This window comes from Protopterus annectens, chromosome 7.part0, assembly GCF_019279795.1.
Source record: "Protopterus annectens isolate FY-2018-M chromosome 7.part0, PAN1.0, whole genome shotgun sequence".
NCBI classification, from domain to species: Eukaryota; Metazoa; Chordata; order Ceratodontiformes; family Protopteridae; genus Protopterus; species Protopterus annectens.
The window spans coordinates 1042896256-1042920758 of record NC_056739.1 but is presented as its reverse complement, the minus strand read 5'-3'; the positions used below and the strand labels follow the sequence as shown (position 1 = coordinate 1042920758).

The following is a 24503-nucleotide window of genomic DNA, read 5'->3' as shown; positions in this document are numbered from 1 at the left end:
ACCAACTGTTGCTGCCAAGCTACCCTAAGAATCTGTCACCTTTTTTGGCTTAACTGTGAAACAACCTACTGGTTAATTGGTCCTTCCTTCCTTCCTTCTTTCTGGCCAGAAAAACAAGAAAATTGTCAAGCAGTCTGTACCACATCAGGTTTTTAAAGTGTATCAGCTGTAGATAAGTGACTGCTGTACTGAAAATTGTTTCCTCAGACCACTCATCTCTTTCCTCGAGTCCTGCTGGTGTAGTTCTTACAGCCACCATGGACCAAGGGTTAGATGCATCCTCTGTAGCCCTTAGTTGGCAGGGGAGACCAACTGCTGTTGGTCCTGGGAGAAGCGTAGAGAATGCTACTCTGCCTAGCCAGAAAACTGTGCCCATCCCTAGGAAGGTTTTTGCAGGATTAATTTATTGGGCTTCAGTCAGGATTTATTGCAGGATCTTGACCCTTCCTGCATGGCAGTGTCTGGTAAAAGAAAAAAACTATTCTTCATTTTCTAAAGAATTTGAATCTCAAAATATTTGTGAAGGCACATATTATGTGTTGCCTCCACAGAAGTCTGATTCAGAGTCTGAGGAGTGTGTGTGTTCTTGCCAGTACTTTTGTAGTATTCTCTTTCTCTGTAACTTTTTCTGAATGAATTTTCAGAACGTACTTCTATTCCTCCTGTTCTGTCTGCTTTGGAATATCTTTTTGTCACTGTCTGCTTTAGAATAGGTTTTTGTCACAGCCTGCAATTTCACCAGTATGCTGCCTCCCAAAAAGCAGATGTATATGTAAAGCACCTCAGTCTTTTAAGTTTTTATATAGTTATTCCACATCAGATCTAGCAGCTATTGATTTAGTTATTCCAGCTTCTGCTAAACATTTGGTTTTAATACAAATCCCTACCCTTCTGACAAGGATGGGAAGGCTTTTGATAGATTTGGGGAAAAGTGTATTCTTTTGCAGTATTTATTTAGAATTCTCAGCTGTCAAGCTCATATATTGAAGTTTATTTGCCTCTTGTAAGAATATATGGAATACTTTGGCATCTGTCTCTTCTTATGAGGAGAAATCTGTTTTGTGTAAATTGGTTTGTTATTTGAATCAGGTGACTAAACATTATTTGAAATGTGTATATGATTCTGCTGGTGCCACCTCCAGGACTGTTATCACTGCAATTGTTATAAGGAGGTTTGTCCTGCTAGTTTCTCAGAACCTCCCAGATGATGTCATAAATGAAACTTAGAATTTTCCATTGGGTATAAAACTAGTTTTTGGACCGTCTGATACAGAGGTCATTAAAACGTTTGATAAAAGAGGAAAGCAGATTTAAGGGATCTGTCAGATTTTTCAGCCTTCCTTCTCCAAGTTTGCCAAAATATTCAATACTACCTCCATAACTTTCTCTGAAAAAGAGAAATAAATCAGTCACAGCAAGCTGTTGGTAAGCAAATATTTAAAAGCAGTGGCAGGCAAGTTCCAAAAAGAAAGTAGGAAAACCCTAGAATGAAGGCCAGTCTTTGAATTAGTATTTGAAGGATTTCCAAACTCCCCACCCTGGCAATCCTTTTATCCTTCCAGAAAGGCTGAACCTACATTACTTTTCTTGGCAACCAATGGTTTCAAACAGATATATTCTAAGAGTAATCCATCAAGTTTACAGATTGCAGTGGAAGAATCTCCCCCCTTTTTTGGGGGAATTCCTCCTCACCTGCCAGACCAGATTCTTTTCCCTCCTGTCATTTGGCATATGCTTGATCAGGGGGTGATAGAAGCTGTCCCACCTCATCCTCAGTTAGGGAAAAGGTTTTATTGCAGTATGTTATTCCAGACCAGTTATAGATCTTTCCTTTCTGAATACGCTTCTTATAGTACTCTAGTTCAAAATGCTGTCTGTTCGCAACTTGTTATCCCTTATTCCCCATTTAAGTTTTCTAGTGACTTAGAAATTTAAAAGATGCCTATGTTTCTTCACATTCTCTGTGAATGGATAACATCATCAGTTCTCTGCATTACGCTATGATATATTGACTGCTCCAAAGGAACTTGCTAATTCCCTGGCTTCTTTGATAACCTACTGTTGGGTATTCATATTTTTTTCTTTATTTAGACACCTTGCTTATCTTTGCAGAGTATTTTTCAAAAGTGCCAATCTCTCAATTGGGTCAGGATCTCATACACAGGTTGATCTTCCAAAAGAACTTAACATAAGTCTTGTCTGAATCCTTCTCACAGGATTGTTTTCCAGGACACCGTGATTTAAAGAACAAAATAGAGCTGTATTTAGATCTGTTCCTGAGTTTTGTATTCCAGTCAGACAACTGTCTCATCAAAGGGATTGCTTGTGATTCTGTTTCATGGCATCTGTGATGCTCATGATACCTCTTGCAAGACTCCACATGAGAAAAATCCAGTTGTTCCTGCAATCTTAATGGTCCCAGTATTAACCTCCTTCTGCAATTCATGGGATTTATGAAAAGGGAGATTTTCTGCTGGAAATGCCAAATTTCTCAGACTCCAGGTTTCCCATTCTCCCTTCTTGTTAAAGCATAGTCAGTCACAACAGATGCATCAGAGTTTGCTTGGGAAGCAGTCTCTGTTTGAATAAAAGTTCAGAGACTTTGGAATATTGGACCAAAACACATAAACCTAAAATTTTATGTGTTAAAATGCTGACAGTTCTCTAAATCATCTGTGGTCCCTGGGACCACCTCATGTGTTCACAGACAACATCACAGGAATGTGGTACATAAAAAAAACTAGATTTTACCCCCTGTGTAGACTAGCTATAGTTGCCTGGAATATAGCTTTTCAGCACAATCTCACTCTATAGACATCTTACTTATTGTCAGACTATGTGTCAGACAAGCTGAGCAGGACCAGAAAAGACCCTCACTAATGGAAACAGAATCACAGGTTCTTCCAAGAAGTGATCCAGCTTTAATACTTGAGATTGCTTTTCTCCGTGTCTGCATTTTGTTTTCTGTTTTACTGATAGTTAACAAAACTGTAGTGCTTTTATTTATTTGCTTGATATTTCTGGTCACTGTCTAGATTCTGTTCAGCTGGTTTCATAGCTGTGGTTGGTCCACCTTCTTTATAAACCAGCCTAGTCAAGGTACTGTTTTTTTTAATGTGGAAAAGTTACATTTTTACAGCTTTCTTCTTTTACCAAATGCTGCTGCCAAGCTACCCTAGGAATCTGTCGCCTTTTTTGGCTTAACCGTGAAACAACCTATTGGTTAATTGGTTCTTCCTTCTGGCCACAAAAACAAGAAAATTGTCAAGCAGTCTGTACCACATCAGGTTTTTAAAGTGTATCAGCTGTAGATAAGTGACTGCTGTACTGAAAATTGATTCCTCAGACCACTCGTCTCTTTCCTCGAGTCCTGCTGGTGTAGTTCTTACAGCCACCATGGACCAAGGGTTAGATGCATCCTCTGCAGCCCTTGGTTGGCAGGAGAGACCAACTGCTGTTGGCCCTGGGAAAAGCATAGAGAATGCCACTCTGCCTAGCCAGAAAACTGTGCCCATCCCTAGGAAGGTTTTTGCAGGAGTAATTTGTTGGGTTTCCGTCAGGATTTATTGCAGGATCTTGACCCTTCCTGCATGGCAGTGTCTGGTAAAAGAAAAAAAAGTATTCTTCATTTTCTAAAGAATTTAAAGAATTTGAACCTCAAAATATTTGTGAAGGCACAGAGTCTGAGGAGTGTGTATCTTCTTGCCAGTACTTTTGAAGTATTCTCTTTCTCTGTAACTATTTCTGAATGAATTTCTGGAACATACTCCTATTCCTCCTGTTTTATCTGCTTTGGAATATGTTTTTGTCACTGTCTGCTTTGGAATATGTTTTTGTCACAGCCTGCAATTTTCACTAACAGCCAGTATGCTGCCTCCCAGAAAGCATATATATATATATATATATATATATATATATATATATATATATATATATATATATATATAAAGCACCTCAGTCTTTTAAGTCTTTATATAGTTATTCCAGATCAGATTAAGCAGCTATTGATTTAGTTATTCCAGCTTCTGCCAAACATTTGGTTTAATACTAATTCCTCTCCTTCTAACAATGATGGGAAGGCTTTTGATAGATTTGGGGAAGTGTATTCTTTTGCAATATTTGTTTAGAATTCTCAGCTATGAACCTCATATATTGAAATTTGTTTGCCTCTTGTAAGAATATATGGAATATTTTGACATCTGTCTCTTCTTATGAGGAGAAATCTGTCTTGTGTAACTTGGTTTGTTTCTTGACTCAAGTGACTACGCACTGTTTGAAATGTATATATGATTCTGTTGATGCCACCTCCAGGACTGTTGCCACTGCAATTGTTATAAGGAGGTTTGCCCTGCTAGTTTCTCAGAACTTCCCAGATGTCAAAAATGAAACTTAGAATTTTCCATTGGGTATAAAATTAGTTTTTGGACCGTCTGCTACAGAGGTCATTAAAACATGTGATGAGAGAGGAAAGCATATTCAAGGGATCTCTCAGATTTTTTCAACCTTCTTTCTCCAAGTTTGCCAAAAGATTCAATATTCCCTCTATGACTTTCTGTAAAAAAGCGAAACAAAACAGTCACAGCAAGCTGCTGGTAAGCAAACATTTTAAAACACAGTGGCAGGGAAGTTCCAAAAAGAAAGCAGGAAAACCCTAGAGTGAAGGCCAGTCTAAGTTTGAATTAGTATATGAAGGATTTCCAAACTCCCCATCCTAGCAATCCTTTTATTCTTCCAGAAAGGCTGAACCTGCATTTCTTTTCTTGGCAACCGATGGTTTCAAACAAATATATTCTAAGAGTAATCCATCAAGTTTACAGATTGCAGTGGAAGAATCTCCCTCCTTTTTTGGGGGAATTCCTCCTCACCTGCCAGACCAGATTCTTTTCCCTCCTGTCATTTGGCATATGCTTGATCAGGGGGTGATAGAAGCTGTCCCACCTCATCCTCAGTTAGGGAAAAGGTTTTATTGCAGTATGTTATTCCAGACCAGTTATAGATCTTTCCTTTCTGAATATGCTTCTTATAGTACTCTAGTTCAAAATGCTGTCTGTTCGCAACTTGTTACCCCTTATTCCCTATTTAAGTTTTCTAGTGATTTTAGATGCCTACATTTCTTCACATTCTCTGTGACTGGATAACATAATCAGTTCTCTGCATTACGCTATGATATATTTACTGCTCCAAAGGAACTCGCTAATTCCCTGGCTTCTTTGATAACCTACTGCAGGTTATTCATATTTTTTTCTTTATATAGACACCTTGCTTATTTTTGCAGAGTCTTTTCCAAAAGTGTCAAGAATCTCTCAATTGGGTTAGGATCTCATACACAGGCTGATCTTCCAAAAGAACTTAACATAAGTTTTGTCTGTATTTAGATCTTTAGACATAAGTTTTGTCTGTATCTAGATCTGTTCCCGAGTTTTGTTTTCCAGTCAGACAACTCTCGCAGCAAGGGGATTGCTTGTGATTCTGTCTCATGGCATCTATGGTAATCATCATACCTCTTGCAAGACTCCAAATGAGAAAAATCCAGTTGTTCCTGCAATCTTAATGGTCCCAGCATTAACCTCCTTCTGCAATTCATGGGATTTATGAAAAGGGAGATTTTCTGCTGGAAATGCCAAATTTCTCCAGGTTTCCCATTCTCCCTTCTTGCTACAGCATAGTCGGTCACAACAGATGCATCAGAGTTTGCTTGGGAAGCAGTCTCTATTTGAATAAAAGTGCAGGGACATTGGAACATAAAAGATGGACCAAAACAATAAACCTAAAAGTTTATGTGTTAAAATGTTGACAGTTCATTAAATCATCTGTGGTCCCTGGGACCACCTCGTGTGTTCACAGGCAACATCACAGGAATGTGGTACATAAAGAAACTAGATTTTACCCTCTGTGTAGACTAGCTACAATTGCCTGGAATATAGCTTTTTAGCACAATCTCTCTCTGTAGGCATCTTACTTATTGTCAGACTGTGTGTCAGACAAGCTGAGCAGAACCAGAAAAGACCCTCACTAACGGAAACAGAGTCATGGGGTCTTCCAAGAAGTGATCCATCTTTAATGCTTGAGATTGCTTTTCTGCGTGTCTGCATTTTGTTTTCTGTTTTACTTTTAGTTAACAAAACTGTAGTGCTTTTATTTATTTGCTTGATATTTCTGGTCACTGTCTAGATTCTGTTCAGCTGGTTTCATAGCGGGGGTTGGTCCATCTTCTTTGGAAACCAGCCTAGCCAAGGTGTGAGCACAATTTTTTATGTTATCTGATTTCCTGAGGCTCTTACGTTTTGCTTTATACTACTGTATAAGGAGTTACAATTCTGTGCGACAGTATCCGTATCTTAGCTGCTCCTTCTGCCTAGCTGTGACTGATTCAATAGCCGTTTTGATACAGAAGGCCTATAAGTATATTTTTTGGCACTTAATCTGTTATCAGCGATAGTCAACAAAACTGTGCTGCATTTATTGATTTGCTTGAGATTGCTTTTCTCCGTGTCTGCATTTTTTTCCCTCCCTAGTGTTGGTCTGTTCTTAAATCTGGTGACTTTGGAATTGCACACCCCTGCTGTTAATTTGATTTTGGACACTGCTCGCAGTCCATCTCATTTGCTTACTGTACTGAGTACAGGGTGATCATTTGGGTATGAACTCCTTCTTGCTTCTTTGATTTTGGACACTCCTCCCAGTCCCATCCCATCAGCTCATTCTACTGTGTACAGACAGAGAATTTGGGAAGGCCAACCCCCTTAGTTTCTTAATATTGAATTATCTTCTCTTCCTTCCCTCTCCATAAAAAAAAAATTACACTTTTTCATTTATTTATTTTATTCTTCCTCCTTATTTTTAAGTGTTGAAGTGGTTTTATTCTGCTTTATTTATTACTGCTTGTTAGTAGCCTGATTAAATTTGTCTCTTATTCTAACCCTCTTAGTCTTGGCTTTTGCACTCGGGCTTCAGGCCAGTTATTTTACATTTAAGAAAGTTTTCGTGGTCTGCACTGATGTTCTTCATCTCACATTGCTGCAGTCCTTACACTTGGGGTAGTCCGCTGTCCTCGGTCGGCCCGAATATCAAAGCATTAGGCTGACGTCGGTCATGGCGCTTAAGACTGACATCAGGATGTCAGGGTACAAATGCGCATGACCGACGTCATATCCTCAGTCTTTTTTGCCGCATGGTCCGATGCAGAAGCAGCGTTGCAAGTGCCGTTCGGCGTTCTGAAATTTTTCGAATTCGGAGTTTCAGACCGAGTCAAAGTTGGCTAAGTACCCCGTTGGGGAATATTTTAGTTTTTTCTTGCCTCAGTGGTTTACCGGATGTCAGAAAAAGTGAATAACTGTATTTCTTGTGGGAAGCAGATACCGCATAGAGATTATCATACTTTGTGTATTCCTTGTTTGGGGCCTGAGCACGACGTTGTTGGGTGTCGCTTTTGTGCTAGGTTTAATAAGTGCACTATTAAGCGGAGGTTAGATTGTGCCAGGTTGGTCTTGAGCGGTGCAATTACAATATGCCGTCGGATGCTCCGGCGCCTTCTTCAAGAAGCGCAAAGAAAAAGCAGCTAAACCCAGGCAAGAAGAGTCGTCCGTGCGGACGCCAGTTCTTTGGAGGTCTGTGGAACCGGTGGTTCCACCGAGGCTTCTCTGGAGTCCCAGGAGAGACTTTGATTTTGCAGGATGTGGCCTCTCAGGAGGCAGGTCAGGCTGAAGGGGCTTCTCAGGTTACTGTACTCCCTCCCTTCCTAGGGTGGTTAGGCCCTCTCCTTCTGTTTCCAAGGCTTCTCCCAGAGGCAGGCCAGGTTTAGCTTCTGTTGGTGTCACTCCTAGTTCTTCAGGATCTGTGCCCAAGAAGCACATGCTCAAAATGGCAGAAGATTTAATTACTTTGATTAGAGGCTCTTTGCCCCTCCTGATAAGAGGCCTAGGGTGGAACCAGAGTTGGGGAGTTTTGAGCAGGTTTCGATGTTTCAGAGTCTTGACTGAAGACTTGCAGGAGTATTCTCCTTATTCTGATTCTGATGTGGATGATTCTACTCCTTCTGCTTCTCCTCCAGAGGATTTTTCTTTTTCAGAGACTCTTCATTCTATGAGGGAACATTTTAAGTGGGAAGGTCAGGACTTCTCTGATTCCAGGAAAAGGCTTAGGGAATTTTTGCTTTTACCCCAGCATAGGCCTTTGGCTATTCCTCCTGTTCTGGATGTTGTGGAAGATGTGTTTGCGGAGGCTTCACTTAATCCTGATTCTTTGCCTCCTGCTCCTGTTAAGCCAAATAGATATTACAGGGTGCCTGAAGCTCATAAATGTCTGTATAAGAGTCCTAGGGCTGACCCAGAAACAGTTAGTCAGGGACCTAAGGGTGTCAAGGCCTCTGTGGTAAAAAATCCGGTTCCTCCAGATAAAGAGGCCAGAGCTTTAGATAGATGGGGAAAGAAAGTCTATACTTCTTCCACCTTAGCTATGAGGGCTTTGAATTGCCAGTTTCACATGTTGAAATATCAAAACTATCTTCTTTCTCAATTGAAGTCTAAGGTAGATGCTCTGGCGGAAGGCATTGAGTGTAAAGAATTGCAAGATTTGGTACATGTTTCTGAACAGGTGGGTAAGCATTCTTTGCAATGTGGATTTGATGCTGTACAGGCCTCGTCTAGGGTGGCTGCCACTGGGTCAGTTCTTCGCAGGCACGCCTGGCTGAGGGATCAGAATTTATCTGACCATGTTAAAACAAGGATTTTAGATGCTCCTTTACAGTCTGATGTATTGTTTGGTTCTCCTGTGGAGGCAGTTTTAAAGAAAATGGAGGACAAGGCTAAGTCTATGCAGACTGTTAAAGATTTTTGCAAGTTCAGCCACCGAAGTTTAGTAGGAATTGGCCTGCTAAGGGGTGGACGTACCCTTCTTATGATTCACAGTCTAGGGGAAGATCTAGGCGTGGTAGGGGTAGAGCTCAGGGCTCTTTCAGACCTAGAACAGGGAGTTCACCTGCACAGTCTTCGGGTGAAGGCAGGGGCCAGTCCTTTCGTAAACAGGCCCAATGACCTACCTTTTCAGCTGCCAGAGCCTTCTTGTCTGGCAGCACCTTTGGGAGGAAGGTTGGCACTCTTCAAAGTAAATTGGAATTTGATTACCCAGGACAAATGGGTATTGGATATTATACACCAAGGTTACAGGTTTTATTTCCATACATTGCCTCCTTTCAAGGGCATGCCAGACGTTCCTCCTCAGCAAAGAATAGAGGCTCACAAACAGATTTCTCTGCTGCTACAAATAGGGGCCATACAGCCGGTCCCTCTGCCAGAAGTAGGCCTGGGATTTTATTCACGCCTGTTCCTAGTACCAAAGAAGGGGAACACGTGGAGACCAATTTTGGATTTGTCTATCCTCAACACTTATCTGGACATTCCCAAGTTCAAAATGTTGACGTTACAACAGCTTTTACCTCTGCTGGGCAAAGATCACTGGATGGTGACTCTGGATCTCAAGGAAGCTTACCTTCATGTTCCTATCAGGCTAAGTTGCAAGAAGTATCTGCGTTTTCGAGCTGGGACTTCTCATTATCAGTTCTCTGCATTGCCCTTTGGCTTATCTACTGCCCAGAGTGTTCACAAAGGTTCTGGCTCCAGTGATAGCTTTCTTCAGGCTAAAAGGAATACAGATTTATCCTTATTTGGACGATTGCCTGATTCTGGCCAAAGGAAGGGACGAGCTTCTTCATCATTTACAATATGTGATAGCAGTGCTAAGATGCCTGGGGTATTCTGTGAGCGAAATAAAGTCCAGTCTAGTACCCTCTCAGGACATGTGCTTTCTGGGTGTGAGACTGAATACAGCATCCCAGATGGCCTTTTGACCCCGGACAAACAAAAGAATCTTTCACTTTACTTCCATCAATTGTCTCATCTGTCCAGGCTGACTGCAAGGACAGTCCTTCAAGCCTTGGGGTTCATGGCATCTTGTATTCTGGTGCTTCCCAATGCCAAACTACATATGAGGAAGCTACAATGGTATCTCAAAATGTATGGACTCAGCACTGCCAAGATATGGACACTGTCATTCAGATAATACCTTGCATTCAAAAGGAATTTTTGTGGTGGGCTCAGGAATGTCACCTAAACAAGGGACTCTCTGTGACCCGGCCAGAGGCGAGTCAGATTCTAACGACAGATGCCTCAGACAAAGCTTGGGGAGCTCATCTAAATGGAAAGTGGATACAAGACACGTGGCCTGCCAGACTACAACATCTACATATCAACTTGAAGGAGATGTTAGCAGTCCAATTTGCATTAATAGCTTTCAAGGATTTACTTCTTCCAGGGCAGGTGTTGGTTCTAACAGACAACACAACTGTCATGTGGTACATCAACAAGCAAGGGGGAACACATTCTTATCCTCTATGCAGGCAAGCAATGATTTTGTGGGAGACTGCTCTCAGTTTACAACTCAATCTTCAGGCAAGGTTTCTGCCGGAGCACAGAACTCCTTAGCAGACGTGTTGAGCAGGCGAATTATGGATCCCCACGGTGGAAATTGGATCCTCATGTATTTCAGAAATTGACAGTGTCATGGGGAACTCCAGACATAGATCTGTTCGCTTCTCCACTAAACCACCAGCTGCCAAAGTTTTGCACAAAAAGGTTTCATCCCACAGCTTGGAAAGTGGATGCTCTTTCTTTCAATTGGAGCAATCTTCATGTGTATGCTTTTCCACCTCTGCCTCTCCTCCCAAAGGTACTCCTAAAGGTCAGACAGGACAAGCCAAAGATGATTCTAATAGCTCCAGATTGGCCTCGACAGCACTGGTACCCATTACTGAGAAGTCTGGTTCGGGAGCCTCCATGGTCTTTGCCTTTGATTCCACACCTGCTGTCTCAAGAGAACAGTCATTTACTCAATGTCAAACTTCACTCTCTTCACCTAACAGCCTGGCATATTCTGTTTTAAACCCTGGAGGGTCTCAGCTTCCGCAGCAAGTTCTGAATGTTATTTTGGAGGCCAGAAGGCCTAGTACAAGGAAAGTATACGCAGATAAATGGAAGAGATTTTTATTTTGGAGTGCAGCAAAGGAATTTGATGTTGCTAAGCCTAATTTAAGTGTGGCTCTTCAATATCTTGCTGAGTTACTGGACAAAGGGTTGTCCTTCTCTTCTATTAAGATTCATGCTGCAGCAATTTCTGCTCACTATGACTGTGATCCACCTTTGTTTTCTCATCCTTTGTTTAAGCAATTCCTTAGAGGGGCAAAGAATATAAGACCCCCACGTAGAGCTCCTACTCCTGCTTGGGATCTCAATTTTGTGTTGGAGAAACTCACTCTACAACCTTTTGAGCCTGCAGCTACTGCTGAGTTAAAATTTTTATCATGGAAGACTGCTTTTTTGTTGGCCATTACCTCTGCGAGAAGGGTTTCTGAATTACAGGCCCTTATGGCAGTTGAGCCTTTCTTAATTTTCCATAAGGATAGGGTATCTTTACGTACTAATCCTTCCTTTATGCCTAAGGTGGTTTCTAGTGTGGCTTTAAACCAAACTATTCATTTGCCTACTTTTTATGCAAACCCCAAAATAAAGGGGAAAAGATTTTGCACACCTTGGATATACACAGGCAGTTGCGATATTATTTGAGCAGAACTAAAGGGTTCAGGCAGTCTCAGCAGTTGTTTGTTTCTTTTGCTTTGGGTTCTCAGGGCAAGCCTGTGTCAAAACAAACTATTTCTAAGTGGATTGGGTTTTGTATTGCTTTCTGTTATTCCCATCATGGTAAGGAAGTTCCAGCTGGGATTAGGCCTCATTCCACTAGAGCTACTGCCACATCTACAGCTTTTTTCAGGGGGGTGGCAACTAAAGATATTTTGGAGGCTACTTGGAGTTCAGTGCATACTTTCTCTAAGCATTACCACCTTCCACTTTACTCTAAATCTAGGGCTGGGTTTGCCACTGCTATTTTACAGGGCATTTTGGCAGCTCCTACTACTTTATAGTTTTGCCATCCTCCCTTACCTCTGCTTTGGGATTCTACCCAAGTGTAAGGACTGCAGCAATGTGAGATGAAGAACATAGTACAGTTTTGTACCTACCATAAATGTAGATGTTCGAAGACCCACATTGCTGCAGTCCAATTTACCCTCCCTCCTTCCCCTCTGTTGTTAGAGGCGGTTGTGTGGTTTGGGTTGTAAATATTGTGCATATTGTATATATATTGTTCATATGATTAATGCAAGGGTGGTTGGTTGTTTTTTGCTGTCTTTTGGTTTTGACCTTTCTGTTTAGGGTCTTCTGACATCTGGGGCAAGAAAAGACTGAGGATATGACGTCGGTCATGCGCATTTGTACCCTGACGTCCTGATGTCAGTCTTAAGCGCCATGACCGACGTCAGCCTAATGCTTTGATATTCGGGCCGACCGAGGACAGCGGACTACCCCAAGTGTAAGGACTGCAGCAATGTGGATCTTTGAACATCTACATTTATGGTAGGTACAAAACTGTACTTTTTGGACAAACCCATATCAAAACCCTCTCTCCCCAAGTCCTTCCAAGTTTTAGAATACTATGTCTGGACAAATCCCATCAGTTTCTCCTGCCAGCTTGGTCGACATGGGCATACTGAGACAGTGTAGCAACTGCCTCATGTTCACTGACAACTCTCTTCTCCTAGCACATAATACTTCTACTTGCAAGAAATGCATCTATATCAGTAAAATGAAATCCATCCTGTCTTGCGCCTCACTCAGTAGCCCTGACAAAGAGGAGATTGCCAGCACAAACACTACAGCACATAGTCAAGCACAGCACGCACTTACATATACAGAGGTCCTCATTAAAAACTTACCTAAACAGCAGAGACCTCCAAAACACACTCCACACACAACACCAAACACATCACAGACAGCAGGCAACACACCAGTGTCTCACAAACACAGCCCATAAGACATAACAATAAATGCATGCAGCCCATAAGGCACAGCGTTAAACCAAACATACTAGTCATTGGCGACTCAATTGTGAGACCAGGCTCGATAAGGAGAAGATCACTGTCTGTTGTCTGTCAGGTGCCAGAATCTGCCACATCACGCACGCACTTAAGTCTGTCCACAACAGGTACAAGTATGACTCTGTCATTGTTCATGTTGGTGTGAATGACTTGAGACGTACCTCCCTGGATTATATGAAGAAAGACATATTTGAGCTGTCAGAGTATGTGCCCAGGCAGGTATGGCCCTAGCCCTAAGCAGCATCCTACCTTCACCAAGAATGATACCACAATGCCAAAAAATAAATAAATATGACATGGTTGACAGGCCTCGATGTTTTGCCAGAGATGGTCTCCACTTGTTACCCCTGGGATTCAGGATTATGGCCAAGGCTCTTGCCTCCACCATGTGCCTTTTTCGGCAGTGTCCCACAGACCAATCTTCCAACATAAAAGACCTGTCAAAAAGCAAATTGAAGGTCATGCTGCTTAACGCTAGGAGCCTTAACCTGAAAATACACTCAATGGAGGCTCTGCTAGCACTGGAAGATGCTGACATCTGTGGAGTAACGGAAACTTGGTTCAAGGCTGTAGAGAGCACCCCTGCCTTACCAGGCTATACTTTATTCCACACATTCCAACCCCAAAACGAGGTTGGGAGGTGGAGTTTTTATTTTCATTAAAGACAAGCACACCTCCAGCCTGGTTTGCCAGCATGATGCACTAGAACTTCTCCAAGTGCAATTGACAAGACACCCATCCAAGTTACAGCCAGCTACAGACCCCCCTTCCTGACTCAGGACACCCACTCCTCCTACATGCACTTACTTGAGTCCATCAAGGTCCCCCCCCAACACCCTGATCCTTGGTGACTTCAACTACCCCACCATAAGCTGGGTGAGCTATTCCTGCTCTAATGCACTCACCCACCAATTCCTTGACTTCATAATTTCTAATGTACTAGACCAGCTTGTCTCATCCCCCATAAGGGGAGATTGCATTCAAGACCTGGCCCTCACCAACATGGGTGACTGCTGCACCACCCCCATAGTAAGTTCTTCCCTGGTGAGATCAGACCATTGGTCTGTTACATTCAGAGTGTCTATCCTGTCCAGACCCCCCAGCCGTAACCAGGCAAAAAAACTTCTCAAAAACTGACTACAACCTTGCAAGGGAAGGTATCAGTAGCTTCAAACCACCGCCCCTTCAGAGGATGCAGACAAATATGCTGAACAGTATGCCAGTGCAGTATACAAGCACCTGTACAACTGCATGGAGACAGCCATACCCAACAGAACTAAAACCTGTTCCTCAAGGAAACACAAACCTGTATGGCGGACATTCTCTGTCAACAGGCTTTACAACAAAAGGAAGAAACTGTTGTCCAATGGTAAAAAGGCACAAATTCCTAATTGGAAAAACTCCCTCCTTAGCCTCATCAAGCAAATTAGATCACTAGTGAAAACCTCCAAAGCCAATTATGAATCGAAACTAGCCTCTGAAATAAAGGCTAATCAGAAAGCCTCTTTCAGTTACGTCAGAAACCTCCATAGCAAAGCCCAGTTTTGTTCCAAATTCGTTCTTAATGGTACCACTGATCTTGACTTAGCCAACCTGCTAACAGACAGGTTCAGCACAAACTTCACCCCCCTGCCCCCCCAAAGGCACATTCGACATCGCTGATACTTGCCCCACACCTCAAATATCTGTAGATCAAGTGTTAAAGGCCCTATACATGGCAAAGAACACAGCTTCCATGAGACCTTATAGTATCCCAGGCTGTATTCTGCAACATCTCCAGCAAGAACTAGCCTTGCCATTGAGCACCTTATTCAATCATAGCCCAAGTACAGGCTTCATTCCAGCAGAGTGGAGAACTGCCATTGTCCTCCCTTTGCACAAAGGTGGTTCCACTACTGACCGTGGAAAGTATCACCTCATTATCTTGACATGTCTGATCTGTAAGGCCATGGAGCGCATTATTATGGACCTCCTAAGCAAGGACATAGGCAATCTCCAAGCACTTGATCCCATCCAGTTCGGATTTGTCAAGGCCACACCTTGCCTGTTGAAACTGATTGACTATTTTTTGAGACTGTCACCAAGGCACTGGATGAGGGAAAGTCAGTACATACATCTTAACTTCAGTCGGCCAAAGCCTTTGACACAACCCCCCACTCGGGCATCATCAAAAAGCAAACAGAACTTGGTGTAAGTCGCTATCTCATCAGGTGGGTGGCCAGCTGGCTCGCTGATAGGACCCACAAGGTCAAAATAGGTGCCACTACCTCCGACAGCAGACCTGTCACCAGTGGTGTCCCCCAGGGATCTGTCCTGGGATCCCTGTTGTTTGTAATCTAAAGGGATGTGGCTGACCAAGTTTGCAGACAACTGTAAGTTGGGTGCTGTCATTGACTCTCCAAATGATGTTAACATACTCCAGGAGGGTCTCACAGCAACAAATGACTGGTGCCAAAGTCATAGCCTTAAGTTAAATGCAAAAAAAAGTGTTATCATACCATTCGATAAAAACACGGCCCCTACTGATTACCACATTAGCGGCAACCCCCTAAGCACACAACCTTTGGTGAGAGACCCGGGTACACAAGTTGACAACAATCGCACATTTGGCCATCATGTAGCGACAGTGGTCAGAAAAGCCTTTTACTTGGCTCATCTCATAAGTAAAGGGATTGCATCCAGAAAAAGGAGGATGTTAAGTTGTCTATCTTGCCTTCATTCTTGCTGGATGGGTTCGGAGCCGACCTCGGCTCCGACTCGGCCACTCTAAAGCTCGAGAGTTGGTTCCACCGGCTCGAGGCCCCTCTTATATCCCACAATGCTAGGCGTGAATTACCTCAGATCTCGTTTGCCGCTACAGCGATCGAGGTGTTGTTTTTTCTACCGGCTCAGGTCAGTGGTATTTAAGCAGGTTTAATAACTTTTAAACCCCTTTTTAGCTTAGCCCTTTCTTCTTTAGTTATAGTGTAGTGGATATTGTCCTTCCTACCCTTATCCAGCCCCTTTCCCACAAGAACTGTTAAGTTCTTTCTTTAGGCCTCGGCCCTCATCCCTAATAGTGGTGTGTATGTGTTTTAGGGACTTATTTATATAAACTAACTAATTTCTTTAGCTTTTAGTTTAAATTATCTTTTCTGATAGTGTAATCGTGTGTGTGTGTTTTGTGTGGTGATTACACTTGGCTCCTTGAAAATGTCCAAGGATTCAAAGGTCTCAGGCTTCAAGAAGTGTGACTCGTGCTGTCAGAAAATGTCTCTGACAGACTGTCACACTTCTTGTGTGTACTGCCTGGGACCTTTACACCTGCAGGACTCTTGTGCTGTATGCCATGGCTTCAGCCCCAGAGTCCTGCAGGAAAGAAAGAACAAACTCATTCTAAGGGGTTTGCTCAAGCCTGAAGGTTCCCTAACTGCTTCATCGGGAAAACCTTCCAAGGCTTCTAAGACCTCGACTCCAGTGTCTGAGTCGAGGCCTAAGGCTTCGAAGCCTACTGCTACATCGGCTCCGGCTGGAGCTGATGAGTCTTTGACTACAGTTTCTGTGGTTCCCTCGGCTCCGGCTGGAGCCGAGGTATTGGAGATTCCTGGGTCGGCTCCGATCAGACTATCGGAGCCGACATCTAGAAAGAGGTCGAGGTCACCATCCCTTGGCTCCGTTCATTCGGCTCCAGCATCTCCCTTGCTGTCTGAACGGAGCCACAGATCTCACTCCTCTAGGTCATCGAGGCTCTCGGATCATGACCTCCAGAGGGTAGTGAGTCGACTTCTGAAGTCCGAGGCACTGGCCCAAATGCTTCAGAGCCCGACTCATCAGTCGATGCCTCTACCTATTCCTCTAAATATTCCTCCTCCGACTCCTTTGAGCTCGAGCCGGGCGCCGGAACCGAGACTGTGGTAGCGTCGGAGCCGATACATTTGTCTTCGGCTCCGTCGGCTCCGATTTCTTCTTTTGAGGAATCTCGGCGCCGGATTTCCCTCGTCGGCTCCGTGGGGGTGAGTGGCATCGGACCCTTGTCCGACCCCCCTCTCCCTCTCGGTGCTTTGGTGCTGGTGAGTTCGGCTCCGACATCGGCCTCGGAGCCATCTCTGTCGGTGCTGAGGGAGGTTCTCAGCTTCTCGGAGCGGGGACCTCTTGATCTGCCTGACAGGGGTGCATTCGAGGTCATGCGGAGTGTGTTGGAACCTGGTTCAACTCCACAGTCGGCTCCGTCCGCCCCTCCCTCTTCGGTGCCTCAGGTGATGTCTACTCTCTCCCTCATCCCTGACCGCAGAGAGCCAACTCTTCAAGAATCCCCTGTGGGGATTTCATCCTCTTCCGAGGCCTCTCCTGATTTGGCAGGGGAGCCCCCTAGGAAGAGAAAGTGTAAGAGGAAACACATAGACTCACCTGAGTCTGTCACCTCTGACACAGATTTAGAGGATTCGAGGGTTCCCCGTTCCTTCTGAAGATGTCTCCTTTGCAGACATTCTAGAGATCCTTAAGCAGAGGGGAAATTGGCCAGCCCTTAACCCTTTGGAGGATGAATCTGTGTATCTTGAGGCGTTTGGCTCTCGCCCTTCCATCTCCTGGGTGTCCCCCCCCCCTTTGACCCCCTCATGCAGGTGGTAGCAAAGAAAGCCTGGACGGCTCCTGACTCAGTGGACCCTACCCCCAGGAGACCTTCTAAGTTTATAACAGCACCCACTGATAAACAATTTCTGACCAAAGGAGTTACTGTGGATGCTATGGTGGTAGCTGCTGCCACCAAGAAGGAACTAGCTGATCCTTCAGTGCCTGTCCATCCCCCTAACAAGGAATCTAGGTCTATGGACAGGTACGGGAAGCGGATGTTTCATCAGCGACCTTTGCAATGCGTTCGCTGAACTACTTGTGCCATTTCACTCGTCTCCAGAGGGATTTGATCAAGGAAGCGAGTGAGATGTTGAAGGATCCTACAGCTGCAGGTTTTCAAGACAAGATGAACACCCAGCTGACTACCCTGAATTCTATAGCTAACTCCTTCATGCGCCTCCTCTCATATGCGGCTGATGGAGCGAGTAGAGCCGCAGGGACAGGTGTAGCCTTACGCCGGCATGCCTGGATGCGACTATGCAATTTCGCGGACCCCTTTAAAACGTCTTTCACTAATTCCCCGTTTGATGGATCATCTCTCTTTGGTCCTCAAGTGAAAGAAACCTTGACTAGGTGTGAGACGGATGGCAAGACTCTATCTGCCGTCGGAGTCCGTTTTTCTACTCCTTCTAGACCTTACCCCAAAGGCCAGAAAAGTGGGAAAATGTGGTTCCATAAACAATCTCAAGGGAATTTGCCTGACGCACAAAGTCGGTTCCCCTCCAGAGGCAGAGGAGGGAACAATAATGATAGACGCCCTAGAGGCAGAGGGGCCCAGAGAACCAGGGCAATCGAGAAACTTTTCCGATAAGCCCTTTCAGCATCCCTGAGGTGTTGCCGACTGTCCACCTTCGGAGGCAGTCGGGGAAGATTGTCACTGTACCCAGAAGCCTGGCTATCCCTAACTCAAGACAAGTGGGTACAGTCCATCATTTCGAAGGCTATTCCATTCCCTTCGCTTGCATTCCAAACCAATCAAAAAATCCCTTCCAGATGTTCCACCGCTCAAAGGGATCTTGCAGCTTTGGAAATTTCAAAGCTGCTTGCAAAAAGAGCAATCCAACCAGTTCCAGCAGACCAGCAAGGATCCGGAATCTACTCCAGGTTCTTTTTAGTTCCAAAGAAAACAGGGGACTGGAGACCAATTTTGGATCTCAGTATCTTGAACAAGTCAGTCAAGAAAACAAGATTTCGGATGGTCACGCTACAGTCCATCCTTCCCCTATTGGGAAAGGAAAACTGGATGTGCTCTATAGACCTTCAGGATGCGTGCTATCATATAAAAATGAACAGACGCTCCAGAAGATTCCTCCGCTTCAGGCTGGGAACCAGTCATTTTCAATTCAGGGCCCTGCCCTTTGGTCTCACCACTGCCCCCCGGGTGTTTACCAAATGCATGGCAGTGGTAGCTTCTCACCTGAGACGTCAAGGATTCCAGGTGTTTCCATATTTGGACGACTGGCTCCTCACAGCTCCCACCAAGCATCTTCTTCTACTGGCCAGGGACTACACCTTTCGCATTTGTCAAAACTTAGGCATTTCAATAAATTGCGAAAAGTCTGTTTTGTCGCCTTGTCATACTATTACCTTCATAGGCAAATCTAGACACAGTCAACATGTCTGTAGACTAACAGATCAGAGAATAGTAGACATACACAAACTGGTCTCGCTCCTCTTCAGCAGCAACAGAGTCAAAGCCAGGTTAGTTCTGAAAGTATTGGGGATTATGGCGGCTGCCATTCCTCTACTTCCATTAGCCAGATTCCACATGAGAATCCTTCAATGGATGCTCTTCACACAATGGTCATACCAGCAACTTCCAATGTCCCACACCATTATGATTACGCAAAAATGCAAGAGTCATCTTCAGTGGTGGATGTCTTCCCCTCAGCTCTTCTTGGGAAGACCCTTTGTTCCTTCCCCTCCGGTTGCTACTCTGACAACGGACGCCTCCCTGATCGGGTGGGGGGGGCATTATCAGGGCAGAACTGTCCAGGGCACATGGCAACCAGACGAATGCCACTTGCACATAAATGTTCTAGAGATGAGAGCAGTGCTTTTAGCGTTGCAAGCCCTTCAAGACTCTCTTCCCGTGGGAACGATAGCAATCCAGACGGACAATATGTCTGTAGTGTGGTATATCAACAAACAAGGCGGAACCAGGTCCTATCCCCTGTGTCGAGAAGCACTCAGACTGTGGCAATGGGCGATTTCTTCTCAGCGGTTTCTGATAGCAACGCACATCCCCGGGAAGTCCAATCAAATCGCGGGCAAGTTGAGCAGAGCTATTCTCATGCCTCACGAGTGGTCTCTGAAAGACTCTGTTGTGAGAGAAATTTTTCTCAAGTGGGGTCAGCCTTGCTGCGATCTTTTTGCTACTCCCCAAAACAGCAAGTGCAAAGATTATGTCACCCTATTCCCATTACCAGGCCAGCCCAGCAGAGACGCTCTAGTCCAAGTTTGCCCCCGGGGACTTCTGTATGCATTTCCTCCCTTCCCACTAATCTCTCAAGTGATACAGAAAGCTATCGCTCAGAAGGCCTCATTGATCCTCATTGCTCCTTACTGGCCTCAACAAGTTTGGTTCCCCTTTCTGCATCAATCTCTGTTGGAGCAACCTTGGCATCTGGACCTAGTTCCAGATCTTTTGATCCATCAGTCGGGTCAGTTGCATCGCTCCCTCCCCTCTCTGAACCTCACTGCTTGGTTCCTCCAGTTCCAACCTTAGCCAGGCTTCCTCAAATATCTCACTCTGTTCGAGATATTTTAATAGCTTCCCATAAATCTTCCACTGAAAGATTTATCTGAGTAAATGGAAACGTTTCCTATTGGGCTCAAGGAAGGGACTTGGATCCTTTCACTGCTCCCATCCATATGGTTCTTGATTTTCTAGCTGAACTCTTTCATGCAGGTTCATCTCCTTCTACTCTTAAAGTTCAATTGGCAGCTATATCTAACTTTCATGTGGGCATTTCAGAGTCTGCCATAATGTCCCACAAGCTTTGCAAAGCCTTTTTGAAGGGAGTTTTTCTACTCAGACCTCCTATAAGAAATCCTCCTCCTCCTTGGGACCTTAATTTAGTTCTCAGTTCTTTGATTCTCCCCCCTTTCGAACCTGCAGCTTCCTGTTCTTTAAATTTGCTATAATGGAAGACTCTCTTTCTGGTAGCTATTACTTCAGCTAGAAGAGTTTCAGAACTTCAGGCACTCAGCTGTCGACCACCATATCTGTTGTTCCACAAAGACAGGGTATCCTTACGAACCAACCCATCCTTTTTACCTAAGGTAGCCTCTGCTTCTAACCTAAATCAAAGCATTGACCTTCCTGTGTTCTTTCCAGAATATTCTAATAGGTCTGAACAAAAATTACATTGACTTGATGTTCATCGTCAGTTAAGGTACTATTTGGATAGAACCAAACAATTCAGAAAATCTGACCAGCTGTTTGTCTCTTATGCAGAAGGCAGAAAGGGACTTGCTGTTTCCAAGGTATCATTATCTAGATGGCTGACATCTCTAATTTCCATTGTCTATGAAATAAGACACCAAAAGCTGCCTAACAAACCTAAAGCCCATTCCACCAGAGCTTTGGCTACTTCTATAGCCTTCCAAGACAGACTGCCTATTGACACCATTTGTGCAGCGGCTACTTGGGCTACTCCTCACACTTTCATTTCACATTATAAGTTGGATTTAGCTTCTAGGCATAGAGCTAACTTTGGTTCCACTGTTCTCAAGAGTCTGTTCCGTTAGGCCATCCGGGACAAAGGTGCTAGGGACGCGGTCCCATCCAGCAAGAATGAAGGCGAGATAGACAACTTAACATATAGAAGTTATGTTCTTACCATAACGTTCCATGTTAGTTGTCTTCTTCTCGCCTTCTTCTTCGCCCCACCCTCCTTCCCCTGGCCTGGACAGACCTAGAGGAGTTTGATTGTGACCTCTCTTTCTACCACCTCTTTATAGGTATATGCTCCTGTGCATATTTCCTAGATCAGGTTTAGGTCACCTTTCTCTTCCCTTTGGTATAGAGGTGGACTCCTTTCCAGTTTTTTCCCTGGTTATATTTTTAGCTGGGCCTAGCTCACAAACGAGATCTGAGGTAATTCACGCCTAGCATTGTGGGATATAAGGGGCCTCGAGCGGTGGAACCAACTCTCGAGCTTTAGAGTGGAGCCGAGGTCGGCTCCGAACCCATCCAGCAAGAAAGAAGGCGAGAAGAAGACAACTAACATGGAACGTTATGGTAAGAACATAACTTCTATTTATTACCTCTCTGTACTCCTCCCTCATTAGGCCAATAATTGAGTACAGTCCCCATTTGGTATGTACCTCTCCAAACAAACACCTGCAACAACTGGAAAGGCCACAGAAATACCTCACAAAGAGAATCCATGGCCTCCAACACCTGTCCTATGTGGACAGACTCAAATCACTATTACTCTACTCTGTATCATACAAATTGCTCAGAGATGATCTGTGTCTCACCTATAAGACAATCTCAGACCCTACTCTACTGGAGATGCTCCATATCAGTAAGTCTGACTCCTCACGTAGTACCTGATCGAAAAGCTTAAATCTAATATGTAACATTAACAAAACCTGAAGGAGAGACAGGTTTGTCTTCCAAAGGCTATCCCGTCTTTGGAATAGACTCCCCAAACATGTCAAACAAAGTACATCGCTATCTCTCTTCAAGTGCAACCTTGATGAGTGGATGGGTAACCACAAATTTGTCCCAGGGGTTCCACCTTTGTCCCTCACTTGACAGGGGTGACGGGTGCTGATTGAGGTTTCTGTTTTGGGGATAAACTCTTGGCTAGGCTTGTAAGGGCCGCAGAGCCTTTAACCTAGTAATCTCCTATGATCCTAAATAGGTGTTTTTGACTCTGCTGTCAGCAATCAGTTGTCAGTATTCTGCTCCAGGACTCCATGCAAGATGGGCTTGGAAGAAAGATGCATTTTCTTTTCCTTGGATACGAATGTTCCTGTATGTTTATCCACCCTTTCCACTAATATCCAGGGTCATTCTTAAGATTCAGAAGGACTCCCCAAAGATCATTATGGTGATCCTTCTGGCCCACACACTAGTGTTTTTCTCTTAATTTTAGAAATGGCCAGGGACAGTTGCCACAGTTTTCTTCACTGACTGGATTTAATCACACAAGACCAGGGTGTTTCATACAACTGACTGCCTGGGTGATAGAATTTTAATAGCTTTTAGGCACCTTTTTTTTCTGAGGATATGAAACAGGTAATGAATGGAGACAAGAAAGCCTACTACTAGAAAATCATATACTAGTAAATGGAATGAGTGAAACACCAAAAAAGAAGAACCAAACAGGCACACAGCTGTATTTCTGAGTTCTGATGAAGTCGTAGTTGTAAATGACTAAAGTGGTTAACTAGACTGTGTATAGTTTTTTTTTCTTTCTCTTTTCATTTTTTAATGATGTGGTGTATGTATTTTAAACGTAGTAGTACAATTGTGCACCATTTTTGTCTTTTTTTTTTTATTTGTTTATAAACTCCTGTAGGTATTTAATGTTTTTATTGTGTTATTAAATGAGAAAGGTTTTCTAGTTGGTGGCAGAAAAGAATATGCACCCATTCAGGTTTTCTGTGGTTTTACAGTATTTGTGAGAGTTACTATCATATGGCCTGTCTCACTCTTCAATCAAGGTTCATTTATCAGCCACTACAGTATATTTGCTCAGTGGAATCTACCCCTGTTTCAGTGCAATCTTATGTGAAATGTTTTTGAAAGGGGTGTTGAATAAGATGCCACATAGAAAACAGGTGGCATTTCCTTGTGATTTAAATTTTGTGTTAAAAGAACTCTAACTTCAGGTTTTAACATGGAAAAGTCTTATCGTTTATGCAGATGTCAGAGCAATTAGTATCTACATTACAAGCTCTCATGGTGGGTCAGCCTTATCTCATTCTCCACAAAGATAGGGTTTTCTTAAGACCTAGTCTTTCATTTATGTCTAAAGTGATTTCCAAGTTTACCTTACGCCAAGCTTTCCACGGTCTTCTTTTCAGGACATAAAAATGATAGAGAAAGGATATACTCCATACTTGGATGAACACAGACCACACTCTTGCCAAAACAAAATCTTTCAGAGCTTCTGATCAGTTGTTATTTTCTTGTGAAGGTAAGAAAAAGGGACAGCCTGTGTCAAACCAGACCATTTCAAAATGGTAGTCTCATGTGATTACTTTTTGTTATACCCACTACAACAAAACAGCTGCAGGCAGGGTCAAGGCACACACTACCAGCGCCTTGGCTTTATCTGTGGCTTTGAAAAGGGCTGGATTCTAGAAATATTCTAAAAGCAAAAACTTGGTCCACAGTGACCACTTTTACAAAGCACTATATACTAAATTTCTTCTACAGGTCTAGGACAGGCTTTGCAAGGACCATTCCCCAGGGGCTGCTGGACACAAATTCTTCCTTTACCAAGTCATGTTAAGCTATAGTAATTTACCCATACAGTTTAGGGTACTGCAGCAGTGATCCTTGTGAAGAACATAGTCCACTCGGGGCTTTAGCCTCACTCTCTCTGTTAGCATGAAACCTCTGAAGGGCTTGCTACCCAAATCTGACTTTTAGTCCGCTCATCTCAAGCTGACTAACAGTTTGTTTGAGTGGAAGATGCCATGAAAGCTTTGGAAGCTGATGGGCTGTTATATCCTTAGCAGGATATAAACCATATGCTTTAGGCTACTGCAGCAGTAATCATTCGAATATCTGCTGTTATGGTAAGTTTACTCTGCTGTACTTTTTAAGGTCTTTAACAACATCATCATTTTGAAGTGGGATATGGTCTATGCTATAAGCTGGGGGAGGGGTTGTCTACCATCAGTGACAATACTGCACTTTTTTTCTTTTGCACTTTTTTTCTTT

General features: G+C 43.7%; 1 protein-coding gene across 1 annotated transcript in view; it reads left to right on the top strand.

Annotated features, from left to right (window-relative positions):
- The window catches only part of LOC122806131 (YEATS domain-containing protein 4-like), a 460120-nt gene that overhangs the window by 434866 nt on the left and 751 nt on the right, over positions 1-24503 (top strand). The gene's annotated exons all lie outside the window — the stretch shown is intronic.